General features: G+C 38.3%; 1 non-coding gene across 1 annotated transcript; it reads right to left on the bottom strand.

Moving 5' to 3' along the window:
• Positions 1-879: 879 nt before the first annotated feature.
• Positions 880-1,008, bottom strand: LOC127202411 (small nucleolar RNA SNORA17). The gene has a single exon (XR_007832296.1). It is a non-coding gene; the product is annotated as a small nucleolar RNA SNORA17 (small nucleolar RNA).
• Positions 1,009-23,163: the final 22,155 nt, after the last annotated feature.

The following is a 23,163-nucleotide window of genomic DNA, read 5'->3' as shown; positions in this document are numbered from 1 at the left end:
GCAAGACCCACTACTGAGTGCTGAAGCTGGTGAGAAACAAGGACAGCTCTCCTACTCTCATGACACCAGGGCCAGGTCTCCCAAGCAAGGGGTTGGGCAAGTTCTGCAGAGCCCTCCCTCATCAACATATTCCAGAGTGGCATCCCAGATCAGGATCATGTACTTGGCCTTTGGTGGTAACAGATTCCTGCTGTTACAGGGCCATGGACCCAGATGTGTCTCAGTAGCAGCACAGGCCAAGGCTCACCATTGACCCAGGTGGCATCATCAGGCTGTTCCTTGCTATCCATGAGTCTCCAGTTCTGCCTCTCTTCAGTGTGTCCCCATCCTTTGGTTTCTTTTTCTATCTCTTCCACTTCTCCCCCACTTGCATGCTCTTATTAGTGGTATCCAGGGTCTCTCAGAGTCTGGGGTCATCTCAGGAGTGGTCTCAGGAGTGCTATGTACTGCCTATGTATTATGGTACCAGAAAGGTGCCATCTCTAGCATCGTGTCCCCTGCCCCCAAGTCCTGTGTGGTGCTGGACTGGTCATCACCTCAGGCTAGCTCCATGTCTGAGTCCCTTGGCACCAGACTGGTGGTTGTCTTAGGCTTGCTCCTTGCCCTGGCCTGCCCTCATGACCCCATGTGTGGGTCACATGTCTTATGTAAATGCCTGCCCATGGCCCCATGGTGCTAGAGAAGATTCTTCTAGTCTCTAGCTTACTTCTGATGGACCATGAGTTCTCAGGCAGAGTCATCTAGTCTCTGGCTTGTTCCCCATCCTAGGAGCCAATCTATGCCTACACAGTGCTGGGCTACAGGTTGTCTCAGGCTATCTCCCTGTCTGGGGCCCTTAGCACTGGACTGGTGGTAATGACAGTTTAGCATTTTTCATGGATTATTTGGCTATTAATCATTCAGATGTTCACAAGTCAGAACACTGAGAATAGGCATGCCTCTTTCTGCTATACGATCTGATGGAAGAGTGTCATAGCAGCCACAACTGTAACATATCTGATGCTGACTAAATGTACATTTGCACAGGAATACACAGTCATTACAGCATGTACAATCTCCACTAGATACACAGTTTTTTTCTGGATGTACAGTCATTGCTGGATGTACAATATTTGCAGAATGTACAGTCTTTGCTAGATGTACAGTGTTCAGTTAATATAATCTTGCTGAAAGTATAGATTTTACAGTATATACAGTCTTCTCTAAAAATAGACTCCTTGATGAATGTGCAGCCATTCCTGCATGTAAAATTTTCCCTGAAGGTACAGTCTTACTGACTCAATGGTTACGCTCTGTATACAGTTTTTGCACTGGATGATTTAGTCTTCATTGAATATATACTTCTGAATGTATATATTTTCCTAAATGTAAGCCTTGAATGCATGTACAGTCACTGGTGCTTGTACAATCTTCACCGGATGTAGAGTCTTCACTGCATGTGTAGTCTTTCCAGATTGTAAGTCTCCACTGGATATATAATAATTATTGGATGTACAGCCTTCACTGAATGTACATTGCTCCATGAATATGCAGGCATCAGTAAATATGCATACTTCACTGAATGAACAGTGTTCACTAAACACACATTTTGCATTGAATGTGCATTCTTCACTGATGCAGAGTCCTTGCTGAATGACCTCTCCTAACTTAATGGACTTCACTGAATGGAAAGTCTTTGATGTACAGTTTTCACTGATTGTACAGTTTTAAGTGAATTACAGTATTCATTGTCCAGTCATCACTGAATGTCAAGTCCTGACTGAATAAAACTATTACCATGAATATCCTGATGTTTCTAATTGTACAGTATTTGACAGATGCACAATCTTCCCTGAATATAGTTTTTATCTGAATGTACTGTCTCCACTGGACTTAACAATTACAAGAATGACCAACCTTCATAAAATTTATTATTTTCTCTTAATGTGGTCTTCATTGAATATACAGAACTTGTATAATGTACATTCTTACTTGAATGCCTTGTCCACACTTAATGTACAATTTAGGCTGGATGTACAGAGTCTTCAGTGAATGTACAGGCTTCACTGAATACACTCCTTGCTGAATATATAGTCATAGCTAAATGTACAGCTTTCCCTAAACACATTGTTCATTGATTATACAGTGTTCAGTGTAAGAATCTTCCTTAGATGCTATCTTGGCTTGATATATACTTCTTGCTGAAAGTACAGTTGTATTTGAATGTGGAATCTTCACTGCATGTATAGTATTTAGTGGTTGTATAGTCATCACTGGATGTACCATATTTTCTTTATGCAGTCTTCACTGGACATATTTTTTCTGGATGAAGCCTTTACTGAATGTAAATTTGTCGCTGAATATACAGTGAATTTCAATGAATATACACTCATTGTTGAATCTAGAGTATTCACTGGATATAAAGTCTTCTCTGAATATATAGTCTTCTCTGGATGTACAATCTTCACTGCATACACAATCTTTGCTGATTGTATAGTCATCTGTGATAGCTTAGTCTCCCATTGATGTCTTGATAAACATTCTAGCTGGAAATACACTTTGGTGGATGTACAGCCTTTTATGAATGTAGAACCATCACTGGATATAGTGTCTTCAATAAATATATAGCATTTACTGGATACACGGTGTTACCTGAGTGTCCTGTCCTCACTGAATTTACAGTCATCATTGAATGTACAACCCATGCTGAATGTACAGTCATACATGAATGTATAATCATCACAGCATATGCTGTCTTCCTTGATTGTACATTCTTCATTGGATGGACAATATCCACTGGAAGTACAAATTTTACTGCATATAGTCTTATCTGAATGTACAGTCCTAACTGAATCTAGAGACCCTACTGAATGTACAATCCTCAAAGCATGCACCGACCACACTGAGTATAAAATTCTCTCTCCATGTATAGTCCTCAGTGAACGTACAGCCCTTGCTGAATACAGACTCCACTATATGTAACATCTTTTCTGAATTTATAGTCTTTCTTGGATATACAATGCTCACCGAGTGTCCAGTCTTACTTGAATGTACAGCCCTCACTGGTTATAAGTCTCTCCTAGATGTACAGTCTTCCCTGGATATACAGTCTTTGCTAGATTACAGTCGTGTCTGAATGTACAATCTTACAAGACGTTTCTTCACTAAATATACAGCCTACAATGAATGCACAGTCTTCACTGATTTTCCTGTCTGCCTTTGACATACAATATCCCCTTGATGGACATTCTTGCTGGAAATAGTCTTCATTGGATGAACAGTCTTCACACAATTACATCTTACCTGACAATATATTCTTACTTAAAGGTTGTATTCTCACTGAATAGCCTTTACTAAGTATACAATTTTTATTGCATATACTGTCTTACCTGAATGTCCTATCATCACTGAATTTACAACCCTCACTGAATGTTCACTTTTGAATGTACAATCATAAGTGAATGTATAGACTTCCTTGCATCTGCTTCATTGTCTTCTCTAATGTCTATTGCACATTTTTCACTGAATGTACTTCTTCTTGAATGACAGTCTTACCTGAATGTAGTCTTCACTGAATGTACAGTCTTTGTAGTGTATACAATCTTCATTGAATTAGTTGTACAGTCTTTGATAGCTGTACAGTTCTCATTCAATGTACACATGTTGTTGGATATATAGTATTTGCTGAAAATATAGTTTTTACTGCATGTACAGACTTCATTAAAGAGACACACCTTGCTGAATATATAGTTTTACTCAGATGTACAGTTCTCAATGGATGTAAAGTCCTCTATGAACATAAAGCCTTTGTTGAATGCACAGACTCCACTGATTTTAATATAGTTACTGAATGCACAGTCTTTCCTGCATGTATAGTTCATAGAGAATAAATAGTCCTTGCAAAATGTACAGGCTTCACAGAATATGAACTCCTTACTGAATGTACAGTTATACATGAATGTATAGTCTTTCCTGCAGATATAGTCTTCACTGGATTACAGTATTCACTGGGTATATAATAAGTGCTGAATGTACAGTTCTCACTGAATATACTCAGTCTTACTTGAATGTACAGTTTTTTTAATGTACAGTTTTTGCTTCTATAATCTTTGCTGGTTGTACAGTCTCCATTGGATATAGAATCCCTGCTGGATGTATAGTTCTCACTAAATGCACACTTTTCCCATGACATACAGTCTAACATGAGTGTATGATCTTTGCCGAATGTACAATCCTCACTGAACACATGATCATCAGCTTAATATAAAATTCATATTAAATATACAAACACCACTAGTCTTTTCTGAATGTACAGCCTTCACTGAATTTATTGTCCTCTCTGAATATATAGAGGTCACTGAATGTAGTATTTGCTAAGTGAATAGTGTTTGCTGAATATATGGTCTTCAGTGAATGTACAGTCTTTGTTGAATGTAGAGACTTCACTAAATAGAAAGTTTTCAACAAATAGACCGTCCTTATTGAATATACAATCTTAATTCTATGTACAGTCTTTGATGCACTTGGTCTTTACTGCACGTACAGTGTTTGCTGATTGTACAGCTCTTCACTGTATGTACATATACTATCATAGATAAACCATCCTCACTGGATGTGCAGTCCTGGATGTATATATCATCTTCACTAGATGTACATTCTTCAATAGATGTAGAGTTTTCACTGGATGTACAGGCTTCACTGAATACACAACCTTACGTGAGTGTACACTCTTCATTGACTATGGATTGTTCAGCACAATGTACAATCCTTACTGGATATAGAGTCAATAAATGCACAGTCTTGACTGAGTGTAGAGTCTTGACTGAATGAACAATCCTGACTGAATGTATAGCCTGTGTTGTATGCACAGTCCTCATGGAATGTAAAGCTCTCATTGAATATTTTCTGACCATGTCCCCTGGATGGGGAGACCTGGTGGCACTCAGAGGAAGGATAGCAAGTTACCAAGAAGAGACTTGATATTCTAAGAGCATATATAGGGGGAGGAGGTCTCCTTCAGTCACAGACATAGGGGAGGGGAGAAGGAGAGAAATGGGAGGGAGGGAAGAATGGGAGGAAACAGGGGAAGGGCTAACAATCGAGATGTAATATGAATAAATTAATAAAAAAAAAGAAAAAAAGCTATCACTACATATATAGTTCTCACTGAAAGTAAAGCCCTCATTGGATATACAGCCATGGCATGCATGGTCATTAATGAATATACAGCCTTCACTGTATGTATGGTCTTCTCTGCATGTACAGACTTTTACGACTGTACAGTGAACACTGTAGGTAAAAACGTCTTTGCTAGATTGGCCATCATCAATGGATATACAATCCTTATTGAATGTACAGTATTAGTTTAATGTAAAGGCTTTGTGTGTTATACAGACCACACAAAATGTATAGACTTCTAATGATATACAATCTATGATGTATCTAGTATTACTCTGATAATGATCATTATAGGATGTACAGTCTTCATGGAAATGTATAAGCTTCACTGATATTACCATCTCCCCTTGATGTATAATATCTGCTTGATATACCCTCTTGCTGGATGTAAAGACTTTGCTAGATGGACAGTCTTTGCAGAATTAGTATTACCTGATTATATTCCTATCTGAATATCTTGCCCTCACTGAATGTAGTTTTCACAAAACAGTCTATACTGAATGTAGAGTGTAAACTAAATGCCACACCTTCACTTAATTTACAGTTTTCAATGAATGTACACACCTTGCTGAGTGTACAGTTACATATAAATGTACAGTCTTCACTCTATATACTCTCTTGGCTGACTGAACATTCTTTACTGAATGTACAATATTAGCTGGATGTACAGTCTTTGCTGAATAAACAATCCTTGTCAAATGGAACTCTTATGTGAATGTACAGTCTTTGCTGCATGCACAATGTTCACAGATTATACAGTGTTCATTGTAAGTAAAATTTTCCTTAGGTTTGCTGTCTTGGTTGGATGTATACTCCTTACTGAATATACAATCTTACCTCAAAATACAGTCTTGGCTGCATGTACAGTTTTGGATGGGTATACAAACTTTGCTGGATATATAATCTTCACAGGATATACTGATTTTGATGGACATACAGTCTTTACTGCATATACATTCCTTGTTGAATTTACAGTCTTTGGTAGTTGTATAGTCTGACATGAATATATAGTCTTCACTGAGTTTACAATCTTCACTGTATGTCCTCAGTGAATGTACAGTCCTTCCTGAATATACAATTCACACTGTGTGTACAGTTGCCCCAAATCTACATTCTTTGTTGATTTTACAGTGCCAACCATATATAAAATCAGTGTCAGTTTTACAATCTTTGCTGGATATAGAGTTTTGCAGAATATACAGCCTTACAAAAATTAACAGTGTTTACTAGGTGTTCATTCTCCATTGGATATACAATCCTCCCTGACTACTGTAAGTCTTTCCTGGAATACAGTTCTCACTGGATATACAGTCTTTGCAAAGGTGCAGAATTCACTGGATAGCCAACCTGGATGTAGAGTCTTCACTATTTTTCTATCTCTCTTTGATATACAATATCTGTCTAAGAAACATTCTTTCTAAAATGGTATTTAGTAGATTAGCCTATTTGTTTGATGTACAATATTTGCTAGCTGTAAAACATTGTGAAATTGCAGTCTGCTTTGATATATATGTTTATCAGAAAGTCATGTCCTCACTGAAATGTACAGTCTGTACTGAATGCACAGTCATATTTACATATAAAATGTTAACTAAATGGGCTGTCCTCACTGAATTGACAGTTGTCATTGATGTCTACTCCTTGTTTAATATATAGCCATATGCAAATAAGTATTCTTTCCTGCATTTGTGGTATTCACTGATTGACAAAAAGAATCTCAGACCTATTTCTCTTATGAACATTGACACAAAAATACTCAATAAAATACTTACAAACTGAAACCAAGTACACATCAAAGATATAATTCACCATGACCAAGTAGGTTTCATCCCAGGCATGCAGGGATTGTTCAATATATGAAAATCCATCAATGTAATCCAATATAAACAAACTGAAAGAAAAAAACCACATGATCATCTCTTTAGATGCCAAAAAAGCATTTGAGAAAATGCAATATCCATTCATGTCTAAAGTCTTAGGGAAATCAGGGATACAAGGCACATACCTAAACATAATAAAGGCTATATACAGCAAGCAGATAGCCAACATAAAATTAAAGAGAGAGAAACTCAAAGAAATGCCTCTAAAATCAGGGACTAGATGAGGCTGCTGACTCTCCCCATCTTTCCCTAATATAGTACCTGAAGTTCTAGCTAGAGCAATAAAACAACAAAAGGAGATCAAGTAAATCCACATAAGAAAGGAGGAAGTCAAAGAATCACTATTCACAAGTGATATGATTGGGTACATAAGTGACCTCCAAAATTCCACCAGAGAACTACAGCTGATAAACACCTTCAGCAAAGTGGCCAGATATAAGATTAATAATAATAAAAAAAAAATCCCCTGTATACAAATGAAAAAAGGCATAGAAAGAAATTAAGGAAACTACACCCTTCACAATAGCTATAAATAATGTTAAGTATCTTAGTGTAACTCTAACCAAGCAAGTGAGAGACTTGTATGGAAAAAAAAAAAAAAAAAAAAAAAAAAAAAAAAAAAACTTCAAGTCTCTGAGGACAGAAAGTGAATAAGATTTCAGAATATGGAAATGTCTCCCATACTAGTTGATCAGGAGGATCATCCCAAAATCAATCTACATATTCAGTGCATTCCCTATCAAAATGCCTACACAGTTCTTTACAGACCTTGAAAATTAATTCTCAACTTCATATGAAAAAAAGCCATAATAGCTAAAATGATCCTGTATAGGAAAAGATCGTCCTGAGGAATCTCCATCTCCGATCTCAAGCTGTACTATAGAGCAACAGTAATAAAAACAGGTTGTTACTGGTATATAAATAGGCTGGTTGATCAATGGACTTGAACTGAAGACCAAGAAAATAACCTACTCACCTATGGACACTTGATTTTGTCAAAAATGCTAAATCCATACAGTGGAAAAAAGATAGCATCTTCAACAAATGGTGTATGTAGAAAAATGAAAATAGATTCATATCTATCACTCTGCATAAAACTGAAGTCCAAATGTATTAAAGATATCAACACAAAACCAGCACACTAAATCTGTTAGAAGAAAAAGTAGGGAAGAGCCTTGAGCTCATTGTCATAGGAGACAACTTCCTGAACAGAACACAAGCAGCTCAAGCCCTAAAATCAACCATTAATAAATGGGACCTTATGAAACTCAAAAGCTTCTGTAAGGTGAAGAACACTGTCAACAGAACAAAATGACAGCCTACAGATTGGGAAAAGATCTTCACCAACCCTACATCTGAAAAAGGGCTAATATCCAAAATATATAAAGAACTCAAGAAATTAAACACCACCAAACCAAATAACCCAATTAAAACATGGGGCTCAGAAATAAACAGAACGTTCTTAACAGAGAAATATTGAATGGCTGAGAAACATTTACCAAGAAGACACTTGATACCATATGAGCATATACAGGGGGAGGTAATCCCCCTCAGTAACAGTCATAGGGGAGGGGAATAAGGGAAAAATGGGAGGGAGGGAAGAATGGGAGGATACAATGGATGGGATAATCATTGAGATATAACAATTAATAATAAAAAAAAAAAAAGAAATGCTGAACTTCCCTAGTTATCAGGGAAATGCAACTCAAAACAACACTGAGATTCCATCTTATACCTACCTAAATGGCTAAGAGCAAAAACTCAGGTGACAGCAAATGCTGGTGAGGATGTGGAGAAAGTGGAACACTCCTCCATTGCTGGTGGGAGTGCAAACTTGTACAACCACTTTGGAAATCAATCTGGTGCTATCTCAGGAAATTGGGAATAATTCTACTTCAAGACCCAGCCATACCATTCCTGGGCTTATACCCAAAAAAGGCTTCATTATAAGGACACTTACTCAACTATGTTCATAGAAGCTTTATTCATAATAGCCAGAATCTGGAAACAACCTAGATGTCCCTCAACTGAAGAACTGACAAAGAAACTGTGGTACATTAACACAAAGGAATACTACTCAGCTATTTTTAAAAACAGAAATCTTGAAATTCACAGGCAAATGGATGGAACTAAAAACTATCATCCAGAGTGAGATAACCCAGACCCAGAAAAACAGGCATGGCATAAACTCACTTATAAGTGGATACTACCCCATTATAGATGTTCTCTGAGAGACTCCATCCCACAGGGGACTGGGACAGATGCTGGGTCTCACTGCTGGACTCTGGGTGGAGATCTGTGAGTGGTATGGAAGAATAGGAGGATGGAATAAGCCAGAGGGTTCAGAGCCCCACAAGGAGACCATCAAGGCAGGAGGATTTGGACCCAGGTAGGTCTGTACAAACAGATGTACCAACCAAGGACAATGCATGCAGTAAACCAAGACCACCTGTTCAGATATAGCCAATGGAAAGCTGACTCTCCACGGTTGGAGTTTGAGAGTGGGGACTGCTTCTGAGATGAACTCTGGTGCCCCTAATTTGATTGCTTACCTGTGGTAGGTAGATGAGTATACAGAATAAGGTAAAGCAGGCTTTCTAGATGAAACCTGATAGGTTGTGGTCATATGGTGAGGGAGGAATTCCCCTTCTGTTAGAGGTCTAGGAAGAGGGTAAAGGGTGGAAAAGGGAGGGATGGTGTGAATGGAGAGATACAAGTGGGGAGATAACAATTGGTAGGTAATCTGAATAAAGTATAATGAATTATAATTTTAAAAAGAATAATTATGTCATGAAATTTGCAGGCAAATAGATCAAAGTAGAAAAGACCATCTTGATTGAGTTAAACCACACCCTGAAAAACAAACACTGTATGTACTCACTTATAAGTGAAAATTAGCTGTTAAATAAAATACAATCATGGTACAATCCACAGACCCAAAGAGGCTAAGTAACAAGAAGGGCTCAAGAGGGATGCATGGATCTCCCCGGAAAAGGAATAAATTTTTCAGCTGGACTGGTTGTATGAGAGGGACGAGACAGAGGAAGAAAGTACTGGGAGAGATTACTGGAATTGAGGGGCATTTGCAGGGGTGTAGTAACCTAGTGCAGTGGAAACTCCCTAGAATCTCTGCAAGAGTGATGCTAGTAATATATCCTAGAAATGGGAAATCTGTAGCCCAACTGGCCATTTCAATAAAGTGGTTCCTAATGATGTTTCAAAGATAGGTGGCTAGCACAATTGTCACCACAGAAGCTTCTTCCAGCAGCCAATGGGAACAGATGAATAAGTGCAAGGGAGGCACAGCCAAACACTAGATGGATCTAGGGAAACTTGCAGAAAAGGTGGAACAAAGACTGTAGGAGCCAGAGGGAAAAGAAGATACTGTGAGAACATGGTGCACTAAGAATCAACTAAGCAGGGCTCATAGGGGCTCTTGAGAACATGCCTCAACTCAGTAGGGCATATATGAGTTCTCATGGACTGAATCAGCAAACATGGGGCTTGCATGGGTCTGCACCTAGTCCTCTGCATATATTTTACTGCTGAAAAGCTTGGTGTTTTTGTGGGACTCCTAACAATGACAATTGTTGTGTTTCTGTCTCTTTTGTCTGCTCTTAGGACTCTTTTCCTCCTCTTGGGTTGCTTATGCAGCTTTTGCTTTGTCTTACTGTATCTTGTTTTGGTCATGTTTGGCTGTATTTTTGGAGGCCTGCTTTTCCCTGAAGGCAAGTGGAGGGGGAGTAGATCTAGGGAAAGACAGGAGATTGGGGGAAATTGAGAAGAGTGGACAGAGTGAAAACTGTAGTTAGGATGTATTGTATGAGAGAAGAATTTATTTTCAACTATAATAAAGCCGAATTTCTCAGCTATCACTGTAGCCATATTAGAGCCAACTTCAACTTTGTAGTGAAGGGCTTTCAAGTTCCTTTTGAAGGGTATGATACAATAGTTGTTTAACTGAAATACTTTACTCTACAGTAATAGGTTAACATATTTAGGAAATTGTAAAAGTCAAGTGAAAGTTTAAGTTATGCAAAACTTTTTAAAGGAAAACTCAACACTGTTTTTCTGCCTAAAAATACTGGAAAGCCGACATATCATGAGGCAAAAGATCAAGTTCCAGTTTAGTGTCTTTCTTGCCTTTTTTGTTAATTTAATGTTCTCCCTATGGCCAAAAAGGCTAATGAAGCTTCAAAAGTTTCTGTCATGCTCCTAGACCATAACTTATGCAGAAGACGCTGGGTCATTAAACCAAAGGGCTCTGGTCGGCGTCTTCTCTAACAAGCATAAAGGTGACCTCGACCCATATTGTCACTCAGGGAATAGATCCTTGACTCCAAGTAACACAGCTGCAATAGAGTCCACATGGGAAAGGCAATCAGACCAAAAGTTTTACATAATTTTCACTTTCCAATAAAATAAGATCTTGAAAAAGTTCTTTTAAAATTATGATTTCTTTTTTTTTAATTTTAAGAAAGAACCCAGGATTTTGGATAAATAGTAAATTAGACATTTATTTACCTTTTTTAAAGGTATGTACATGCATAAGAAATAGAAAAACACTTTTCTCCAAAGTAAATATAAGAAAGCCATATTTGTGTCAAATTGTACATTGAGTTTTAATTTCTGATTTTCATATTTCAAAATCCTTTGGTAATTAGATGAAAATTAATGCAAATGATTAAAATTTGCCAGATCATCTTATTAAAAAGCATTAATGCAAACATGGAAACATGTATAAAGAGAAATAGATTTTTAAACATAAAATAAACCTCAAAAATATATTTCAGGTGATACTAAAGTGTATCTTGCCATTAGCATTTAAGTGGTAAAAAATTTCATGGCTGTGGAATGCTCATGCATATATAAATGTAAGTTTTATCAAAGATAGCTGACTAATAAAATGCTTAGTACTGGAACATCAGTAATAATACAAAGGTCTAGAGTCTGGGCAGAAAGCATATGGATGTATTCACAGCAAGAAACAAACCACACTGCTACAAGGCCCAAGGGCGTGCCCTGGTTTCAGAGGTGTAACAAAAAAATTTTCCGGGTTATGGATAATGATGTTGCTCATAATTAAGTATAAAATACTTGGAAATTAAAGAGTAAAGTTAAATGAGCAGAGGTCAGTAGTATAAAACATAAGTGATTTCAAAAACAATAATGATTATTATTCAGGTATTGGGGCTAATGATAATTACATTCTCCTATGTCATCACTGCTTAATCACTTCTAATTTTAACACCTGAACTCTTTACTCTCACTATTTCTCTAAGGAGCACACAGTAGCACTTAGTCGTGAAATGTATTTTTAAATTTGTGATTTTCGGGAGATCCAAGATGGCGGCGAGCAGTATGGACCATGTTTGGAAGCTCCAGTGAACAACTAAGGGAATTGCACAGATTTCTGAGCCAGGAACACCGAGGTCCCCACACCACGGCAGCTGGAGTGCTCCACGGTTCGGAGGGACCAGGGTGCCGAGGACCTGCAGGCCCCTGCACATGGTTGCAGTGCGGATTTTCTCGGATCGGAGCAGCAGCGGCAGAGGCAGCAGCAGCAGCAGCAGCAGCAGCAGTGGCACCAGCGTCAGCAATGGCGGTGGCTGAGGTTTTCAGCTCAGAGCCTTCTGGCGGAGGCGATTGGTGTGGTGGCTGGTGGGAATTGCTGCGGGAGAGGGGACTCTGGGCAGGATTTGGGTTGTGCAGTGCCTTGAGACCCAAACTAGACTCAGTGTACATTTCAGCCCCAGAGTCCCAGGTTCAGCTCAGTGCACAGTGCTGTGGAGATGCTGGCTCAGCTCAGCAAGCAATTCTGCCCAAGGCACTAGCTCAGCTCAGCCACAGCTCCCCTGCTGTGATGCAGGCTGGGCGGAGCACTCAGTTCCACCCTAGGCGCTAGCTCAGCTCACCGGCAGCTCCGCTGCTGTGACGCAGGTTGGGTGGGGCACTCAGTTCTACCCGAGGTGCTAGCTCAGCTCAGCGAGCAGTTCTGCTGCTCTGACTCAGGTTGAACTCAGCACGACGATTTGGTCCAGAGTCCCTAGCTGGACTTGCCAGGCAGATTGGGCCCGGAGACTCTAGCTGAGCTTTGCACACAGGCTCGGCGGCCCTAAGACTCTGGCTGAACTCTCCACGCAGTTTGGGACCAGATTCCCAGGCTGAATTCAGCACGCAGTGAGTGTCCAGAGTCCCTCGCTGAGCTCGGTGCACAATTTCGCCCTGGAGACTCGGGTGGAGCTTGGCGTGCAGTTTGCGGCCAGAGTCCCTAACTGTGCTTGGCAAACAGATTGGGCCCAGAGACTCTAGCTGAGATTTTGGCACAGTTCCAGCTTTAAGACTCTGGTTGGACAGAGTGTGCAGTTTGAATCCAGAATTCCTGGCTGAGCTTGGCAGACGGTTTGGGCCCTGAGTCTATAACTGACCACAGCATGCACTTTGGGCCAAAAGCCCCTAGCTGAGCTTGGTGCACAGTCCCAGCCCAGTAATTCTGGCTAGACTCTGCATGCATTCTGGGGCCAGAGTCCCTAGGGGAGCTCAGTGCGTGGATTGGGCCCAGAGTCCCTAGCTGAGCTCGGCAGACGGTTAAGGCCCTGAGAATCTAGCTGAACTCATCAGGTGGTTCGGGCCCAGTGTCCCTGGCTGGACTTGGCAGAGGAACCAGAAGGCTGTGGAAACCTTGGCCTGACCCAACGCTCATTCAGAGAACCAGAACGATTGCAGGACCCATAGCACAGGGGAGCTGAGGATCACTGGCTGTGAGAGCCCAAAACGACAGGGCAAGCCTTCTGCCATCCACACCAGTGAAGCATCAGAGCTTCTGGCCTAGGGAAATCATGAGAAAACAAGTGAATCTATCATCAGATTCCCTCCACCCAACTCTGGAAGCTACCTAACAAAAAACAGAGATGGCAAGATGTCTAAAAGAAAGCGTAAAAGCATACGCAAAAAAATCCCAAAACAACATGGCATCTCCAGTTTCCAGCTAACCCAAAGAAAACAACCCAGAGAACTCAAATACACGGAAATACAAGAAAATGACCTCAAGTCTTACTTCTTCTCTGCACCCCATGGAACCGTCTCCAAAATTGATCACATCGTAGGTCACAAAGCAAGCCTCAACAGATACAAGAGGATTGAAATAATACCTTGTATCCTATCAGATCACCATGCTCTTAGGCTGCATTTCAACAACAACAGAAATAACAAAAAGCCTACACATACGTGGAAACTAAACAACTCTCTGCTAAATGACACCTGGATCAGGGAAGAAATAAAGAAAGAAATCAAGGAGTCTCTGAAATTCAATAAAAATGAAGGAGCAACATACCCAAATTTGTGGGATACATTGAAAGCAGTGCTAAGAGGAAAATTCATAGCACTAAGTGCCTTTAAAAAGAAATTGGAAACATCGCACATAAGCATCTTAACAACACAACTGGAAGCCCTAGAAAAAAAAAGAAGCAGAAACACCCAAGAGGAGTAGACGCCTGGAAATAATCAAACTCAGGGCTGAAATTAACAAATTAGAAACTAAGAAAACAGTCCAAAGAATCAACAAAACCAAGAGCTGGTTCTTTGAGAAAATCAACAAGATAGACAGACCATTAGCCAAACTAACTAAAAGGCAAAGAGACAGTATTGAAATCAACAAAATCAGAAATGAAGAGGGAGACATAACAACAGACACGGAAGAAATTCAAAGAATCATAAGATCCTATTTTGAAGGCATATATGCCACAAAATTTGAAAATCTAAGGGAAAAGGACAATTTTCTTGATCAATTTCACTTGCCAAAGTTGAGTGAAGAACAGATAAACAAGCTAGATAGTCCCATTTCCCCTACAGAAATAGAAGCAATCATTGATAGTCTCCCAACCAAAAAAAAAAAAAAAAAAAAAAAAAAGCCCAGGGCCTAATGGTTTCAGTGCAGAACTCTACAAGACCTTCAAGGGCGAGCTAATACCGATACTCTTCAAGCTACTCCAAAAGATAGAAATGGATGGAAAATTACCAAATTCATTCTATGAGGCCATAGTCACATTGATACCTAAACCTCACAAAGACTGAACAAAGAAAGAGAATTTCAGACCAATTTCTCTTATGAACATAGATGCAAAAATACTAAATAAAATACTGGCAAAACGAATACAGGAACACATGAAAGATATCATTCATCATGACCAAGTAGGCTTCATTCCAGGCATGCAGGGATGGTTTAATATACGGAAATCCATCCATGAAATCCACCATATAAACAAACTGAAAATAAAAAACCACATGATAATCTCTTTAGATACAGAGAAAGCATTTGATAAAATCTAACACCCATTCATGTTTAAAGTTTTAGAGAGATCAGGGATACAAGGCACTTTCCTCAACATAATAAAGGCTATATACAGCAAGCCAATAGCCAAAATCAAAATAAATGGTGAGATACTCAGAGAAATTCCTCTAAAATCAGGAACAAGGCAACGCTGCCCACTCTCTCCATATCTCTTTAATATAGTACTCGAAGTTCTAGCCAGAGCAATAGGACAACAAAAGGAGATCAAGGGTATCCAAATGGGAAAGGAAGAAGTCAAATTATCCCTATTTGCAGATGATATGATAGTGTACATAAGTGACCCTCAAAATTCCACCAGAGAACTCCCAAAGCTGATTAACACCTTCAGCAAATTGGCTGGATACAAAATTAACTCCAAAAAGTCTGTAGCCTTCCTATACACAAATGACAAGCTTTCAGAGGAAGAAATTAGGAAAACCACACCCTTCACATTAGCCACAAGCAATATAAAATATTTAGGAGTTACTCTAACTAAGCAAGTGAAAGACTTGTTTGAAAAAATTTCAAAACTCTAAAGATATTGAAGTTGACAGGAGAAGATGGAATTATCTTCCTTGCTCATGGATTGGGAGAATTAACATAGTAAAAATGGCCATCGTACCAAAAGCAATCTACAGATTCAATGCAATCCCTATCAAAATACCTATACAATTTTTTTAAAAGACATTGAGAGTTCAATTCTGAACTTCATATGGAAAAACAAAAAACCCAGAATAGCTAAAACAATCTTGTACAATAAAAGGTGCTCCCGAGGAATCTCCATACCTGATCTCAAACTGTACTATAAAGCAATAGTAATTAAAACAGCATGGTACTGGTACAGCAACAGCCTGGTTGATCAGTGGAATTGAATCAAAGACCCAGATATGAATCCACACACATATGGTCACTTGATTTTTGACAAAGAAGCCAAATCCATTCAATGGAAAAAGGATAGCATCTTCAACAAATGGTGCTGGTCTAACTGGAGAACTATGTGTAAAAAAATGCAACTGGACCCATATTTGTCACCTTGCACAAAATACAAATCCAAATGGATCAAAGACCTCAACGTAAAACCAGAGAAACCAAGTCAGTTCGAAGAAAAAATGGGGAAGAGCCTGGAACACATTGGCACCGGAGACAACTTCCTGAACAGAACATCAACAGCCCAGGCCTTAAGGTCAACAATTAATAAATGGGACTTCATTAGGCTGAGAAGCTTCTGTAAGGCAGGAGACACTGTCAAGAGAACAAAGCAACAGCCTACAGACTGGGAAAAGATCTTCACCAACCCTACATCTGACAAAGGTCTAATATCCAAAATATATAAAGAACTCAAGAAATTAGACACCACCAAACCACATAACCCAATTGAGAAATGGGGCTTGGAACTAAACAGAGAATTCTCAACAGAGGAATATCAAATGGCTGAGAAACACTTAAAGAAATGCTCAACCTCCTTAGTCATCAGGGAAATGCAAATCAAAACAACTCTGAGATTCCATCTTACACCCATCAAAATGGCTAAGATCAAAAATTCAAGCAACACCACATGCTGGCGAGGATATGGGGAGAGAGGAACACTCCTTCATTGCTGGTGGGAATGCAAACTAGTACAGCCACTTTGGAAATCTATCTGGTGCTATCTTAGAAAACTGGGAATAAGGCTTCATCAGGACCCAGCTTTTCTACTTCTTGGAATATACCCAGAAGATGCTCCAGCACTCAACAAGAAAATTTGCTCAACCATGTTCATAGCAGCCTTATTCAAATAGTCAGAACATGGAAACAGCCTAAGTGTCCATCAGTAGAAGAATGGATAAAGAAACTGTGGTACATATACACTATGGAATAGTACTCAGCTATTAAAAACAAGGAATTCCCGAAATTTGTGGATAAATGGATTGAGCTAGAAATGATCATAATGAGTGAGTTAACCCAGAAGCAGAAAGACTCAAATGGTATATACTCACTTATATCTGCATACTAGCGCAAGGGGCATGTCCCATGAAAGCCTTCACTTACTAGGATACTGGGACAGAGGGGTGGACATCCTATTGGGACTCCAGATGAGAGAAGCATGGGAGAATAGCAAAGTAAAAGGATCCAGAGGGTCCTAGAAACCTACAAGTAGAATGATATGATAGGCAGATTTGGGCCCAGGGGTCCCGCTCAAACTAAGGCAGCAGCCAAGGACAATACAGGCGGTAAACTTTAAACCCCTACCCAGATCTAGCCAATGGTCACAACATTCTCCACAGTTGAGTGGAGAGTGGGGTATGACTTTCATACGTCCTCTGGTGCCTCATAATTGACCATGTCCCCCGGAGGGGGTGCCCTGGTGGAACTCAGAGGAAGGATAGCAGGTTACCAAGAAGAGACTTGATACCCTATGAGCATATACAGGGGGAGGAAATCCCCCTCAGGAACAGTCATAGGGGAGGGGAATAATGGGAAAATGGGAGGGAGGGAAGAATGGGAGGATACACGAGATGGGATAACCATTGAGATGTAACAAGAATAAATTAATAATTTTTTTTAATTGTGATTTTCCTAGATTTGATTCTGCAGTCAGTATTTACCTCCTTCCTATTACTTCAGATACACTCACATAAATCTTCAAGGCAACTGTAGAGAAGTAGAACACAGCAGGTTATGATATGAGTACAATGTGTGCAGAAGCAATCATTGTTTTTAGAACCAGACTATTTACAATCAGAATTTGCTTTTATTTGTCATAATGTATATGGGCAATGTCATATATTTAATTGATATAGTTTATGTTTTCTGAACTGATAAATGTACATATTTGTTTGGAGATTAGTGACAGGGTTGTAGAGAAACAGAATGTACTGTAGGTAAATCTTCATGTGAGGGAAAATTTGTACATTCTTAACTATTAGGTTTCAATATTATAATTTACCAGGATCCTTGTACACGTTTATCAAGATGTATCAATTGCCCAATTTGTTCTACATCTTCATTTTTCTCCGACTCTTCAACATACACATATTACTATGTTAAAATATATAACATAGTGTGTAGTTATATATTACATATTATTTGTCAACTAGCAGTAATGAAAACCATTGCCTCTTCCCACTCCTTTGTCATCTTTTCCATATCCTTCCCCATCTCTCTCCTGCTCCCTGTTTCTTTTCTTTTATCAGTTCCAAGGATTGAACCCAAGGCCTCAAGAAAGCTATTTGTGTCCTGTGGTGCACTGGCTACAGTCAACTGCTCTTGTTATTTTGACAAAGGGTCTTGTTATGCATCTCGGGCTGATATGTCCTCTTGATTCATCCCCCATGGCAGTCGAGAATAGAGATGTGTGCTGTCAAAGCAGCTCCATTGATTCTCTTAAATCTTTTTCTTTAACCTAGGATGCAATTTGAGACTTAAATTTGAATACCAATCACATGCTCCATTATGAGCTCACATATCTGTCTTTATTACATAAGTGTGTATTTGTGTCTTTTGTTCTATTAGGTTATCATTTGAAAATTTTAACATATTGGCATTTATCATAAACTCAAGACAAAACTGCCTAATTCAGATTTTTTCATGTTTACTTTGTTGGTCCTTTCTTCTCATGCATCATATCTTTTGATGAGCCTACTATTGAAGATGCATTATTGTAGAGCTATATTAATTTTATGTTTACCTTATGATCCATTATCTGTTGATAGGACGCGACAGATATAAAAAGATACATACAAATATATATATTTATCTCTATAATCATTTGTAGGTTTTCCAATTCAGTTGACTTGCCTACTGTGCTAACAAAAATCATTTAACTTCTCTTCTACCTCGGTGAATTATTTGTGTTTTTAAAAGTGAGCTCCATACTTTACTCTATGCTGGTTATACCTAAATTTAGATGTATAGTTGTCTAAAATCTCCTTATTATATACACAAGCTTCAAGCTTCTTTTAGCTAATCTATGCCTTTTTACATTTCCATGTATCTCAGAATCATTTCATCATTATCTATAAGAAGACAACATTATACACATAGCTTATAATGTCAGTCTTTTAGTTATCTAACTAGCTAAATAACCTAAGAGAGAAAGCTAAGATATTTTTCCTTGTAAAAAAGATTTAAATTTAAAAAAACAAACAAAGAAAAAAAATAAAAATAAAAAACATAAAAAAAAATTTTAAAGATTTAAATTTTTCCTCTTATTGATTTTTGTCTCTTACATCGTCTGAATAAAAGTAGCTACTATTTTCATTTAGTATGTAAAGCAGCATTCTAAATCAATGTGGCTTTCATATTTGTACTGATTTCTGTGTTCTGCATGCTCATTTCACTATTCTCTTTGGGTATCCTTTGAGTTTGTTCAGATGGCTTAATGTTTAGCTTTTTTGCTTTCATTACATTTTGGAATCTTTGTCTATTCTCCAAACATTTTATGCCCCCTTTGTTTCCCCTCTTTCAACATTCCTAAGTACACATGTGGCTAAGTGCGTCACATGGTTCCACTTGCACATGAATTTCTGGTTTTTTAATACCATTATTTCTTTTCCGTGGTTAGGGAAAAAGGCATCTGCATTTAAACACACTTTTTTAGGAACCTTTCCCCAAAAGCCTAACAGCATCCTGTAGAGCTTCATTTAGCTTTGAACTCAAGAATTTCCATGCGAGCATAGATAGGACAACACTACCAGAGATGCTTCAAGTGCCCTTTCCAGGTGAACATCTTTCCTTCAAGTCCTCAAGCATAGCTAACAGCTGACCTGATAACTGCGGTCTGTGCACACCTCAGATGTACAGTGGTTGAAGAGAAAGTTATTTGCCTTTGACTGGGCATCCTACTTGCCATCACTGTTCCCACAGGATATCATCATTTTAACTTCAGATTGAATTTTGTGGATCATATGAGATTAAAGATAATGGTGTTTCCCTCTGGAGCTTGCCACTTTTGCTTCTCCCAGTTAACTTGCCTCTAATGACTTGGTGAACCTATGCTGAGCTTACCATGTACTGGGCTCTTCCCTTCGGCTGCCATGCTTGTCTTATGCTGTTTGAAAACTTGCTACCTTAAGTGCCATAGTGCCATCCGAAGAGCTGAGACGCCGTTAGCAGATCTATGTTTTCTTCACTCTGTCTTTTCCTCCTTGATTTCCCTCACACTGCCAAGTCCATTTTGAAAGTTCAAACTTCATCACCTGGAACTTGAAGCCACAGTTTGTGGTTTTTGTCTTAAATTCTAGTTACCAGGAATCATGCGATCTGGACAGTGCTTTGTCAAAATCAAACAAAGAAAGATCTCACCAGCGAACTTTCTCTGCTTATGGTCAAATTCTTTCTGTTCTTTTGGGTCATTCTCTCATGCTTTAAATACCTGCATTTTTATATTTCTCGGAGTTTATAATTTTTAGTTCCAACTCTGTGCTATTATTGGAACTGAAGAAAAGTGCTTTTGTTTATTTTATTCCAGTCATCATGAGCATTATGATCCAAATATTTTCCAACTATAAAACCTGACAGCTTATTTTCTGACTCTGCCAAGAAGAGTTCAATGCTCTAGCCTGCACACATAAATGTGTTTGGATACCACCCACAAAGGCTGCATTTAATCCAAAGAGCAACACTGCAGATGGGCGTATTTATCTGAATCTATACTGAAAGAGGGAAGAGTGAGAGCCTGTTGTTTGTAAAAGTTCAAAAGTTAGATGAGAGGTTAAAAACCACAATAGCCATACCATGTTCTATTGTTATATATCCCCCCAAATATGCAAATGTTAGCATTACAGCTGAATATCAAAAAATCCTCATAATTTAATGACAAAAATCATAGGCTTCAGATTATAACACTGTTTGGTGTCATGGATTATCACAAAAGTTGCCATATGTTACTTATCAATTATACAAAGCAGATGACATTAAAAAAAATGGTGTAAAAATTCAATGTGTTATCTGATTCTGATCCATACAAAAACTTCTCAACATTAGATTTTTCTATAACCATTAAATAAGTTTTAGAACAATACTATATTAAAATTAAATGTTCTTGAAAAATTAAGAAAATTGTTTTGTGATATGTTTATATCAATCCATCAAACCTTGGGAAACCATTTCAATATTATAAAAGAGTAAGGAAAATAGACATTTATTGGACATGTATTAGATACTAAATACTGAGTCAGGCATTTTGACTGATTATATTGTATTTTCACAATACTTTAGAGTAAATACAGATTGTCTTTTTAGATGAAAACAATGAGCCAGTCATAAAATACTGAAAACAAGTTATCCAGCATCTGAAAGCAGTAACTTCCTCTGTCGCCATTAAACCTTAATTGGTCTGGCATATTTCACTTCTCCATGTAGCAAAAGTGGATTTCTCTTGTTCTTCAGTAAGTTCAGAGCCATTACATATCCTAAGTGTCAAAACTCTATATGATGTTTCAACACAGTTCAGACTTTCCTTGTCAGTTTCTGATCCTCCACCTCCTCAGATTGCTGTCCTAAGTTCATCCTTCAAATACAATATCAACACAACCTGATTATAATCTGATCTTTCTGTCATTGTCCTCATGTATTTATTTCACTTTCAGTGGATTGTCTCCTAAATTTAGTTTTATTATGTTCAAGCCTTTTATGTGGCACACAGTAACACAGTATACTGCTTTGGGCAATGAGAAGAGTGAATCATTCTAATACAGTCTTGTCTCTGCCTAGAAGGTTTTAATTGTTTTATTAAATCATACATGACCACTTGCTGCCTCACCTAGTGAATGCATTGCATACCAGGCTATAATTCTAAGCATGCCTGTAAAATGGTCTCCATTAGAACACTTTGCAGAACAAACAATCCCAATAGTATTGATATTTCAAAGTGATTCAGTCATTACAAAAATGCTTTCTGCATTACAAATGTCAGGTATTATATGCAAGACTCTAAGCATTAGCTCTAGGACACTGAAGGACTAATGAACTAGAAATGGAACAGCAGTCACATAAGTGGGTGGAGACATCCCTGAACGTAATGATAATGGGTAAAGAGTGATAACAACATTGGATTTTACTTAAAAGTACTAAAAACTATTTGCTTTTACTAGAAATTGGCTTGTGGAATTTATACCACTTTGTACAGTTAGAGTCATAATTTTTAAGAGAGTGATAAAACTACAGAAAACCATGAACCATACATTTAAAGTTAAACCAAATACAGATAAAAAGAAATGACAAATCACTGGGCAGAAAAGAAGAAACTGGCTCAGATATCCACTCTGCTTCAAGCAGCCAAAGTGCACTCGGGGTGTTAGATAAAGTTTCTGAACGGTGTTGGTGCAACCATTTGTCCTTGTGTGGTCTCTGGCAATGGTGTATGATTTGTGTTCATATTCATAAATATACTATGGTGACTGGAACTACAGATCTGTAGAGCCTCTATATGATTGCTAGATTTTCACATATCCATACAATATATAAAGCATTCAGCTATATACACTGAAGTAATAGAGGTAGAGGTGTTTTCATAGCTCCTGTTTTTTCACAGTTCCACATTGTACACCCTGAGATTAGTGCTATGACCTCCACCATTCCCACAGTCTAGTGATTCTCGTGTTCTTCTTTAATTTTCTACCTTCATTCCCTACAATACTGACTTAAATCTCTCTATTGTTTAGATGTTTGAACCTAAATACTTAAGACATTTAATTTGATTAGATGATCATGTGTTTTTTTCTTTCTGTTTGTTTATATGGTAGATTATATAGGTGGTTCAACATATGAAAATCTATCAATGTAATCCATCATATAAACAAACTGAAAGAAAAAACA

Source organism: Acomys russatus, chromosome 18 (genome assembly GCF_903995435.1).
Source record: "Acomys russatus chromosome 18, mAcoRus1.1, whole genome shotgun sequence".
Taxonomy (NCBI): domain Eukaryota; kingdom Metazoa; phylum Chordata; class Mammalia; order Rodentia; family Muridae; genus Acomys; species Acomys russatus.
Note: the sequence above shows the minus strand (reverse complement) of the source record. Positions and strands in the feature narration are given on the sequence as shown.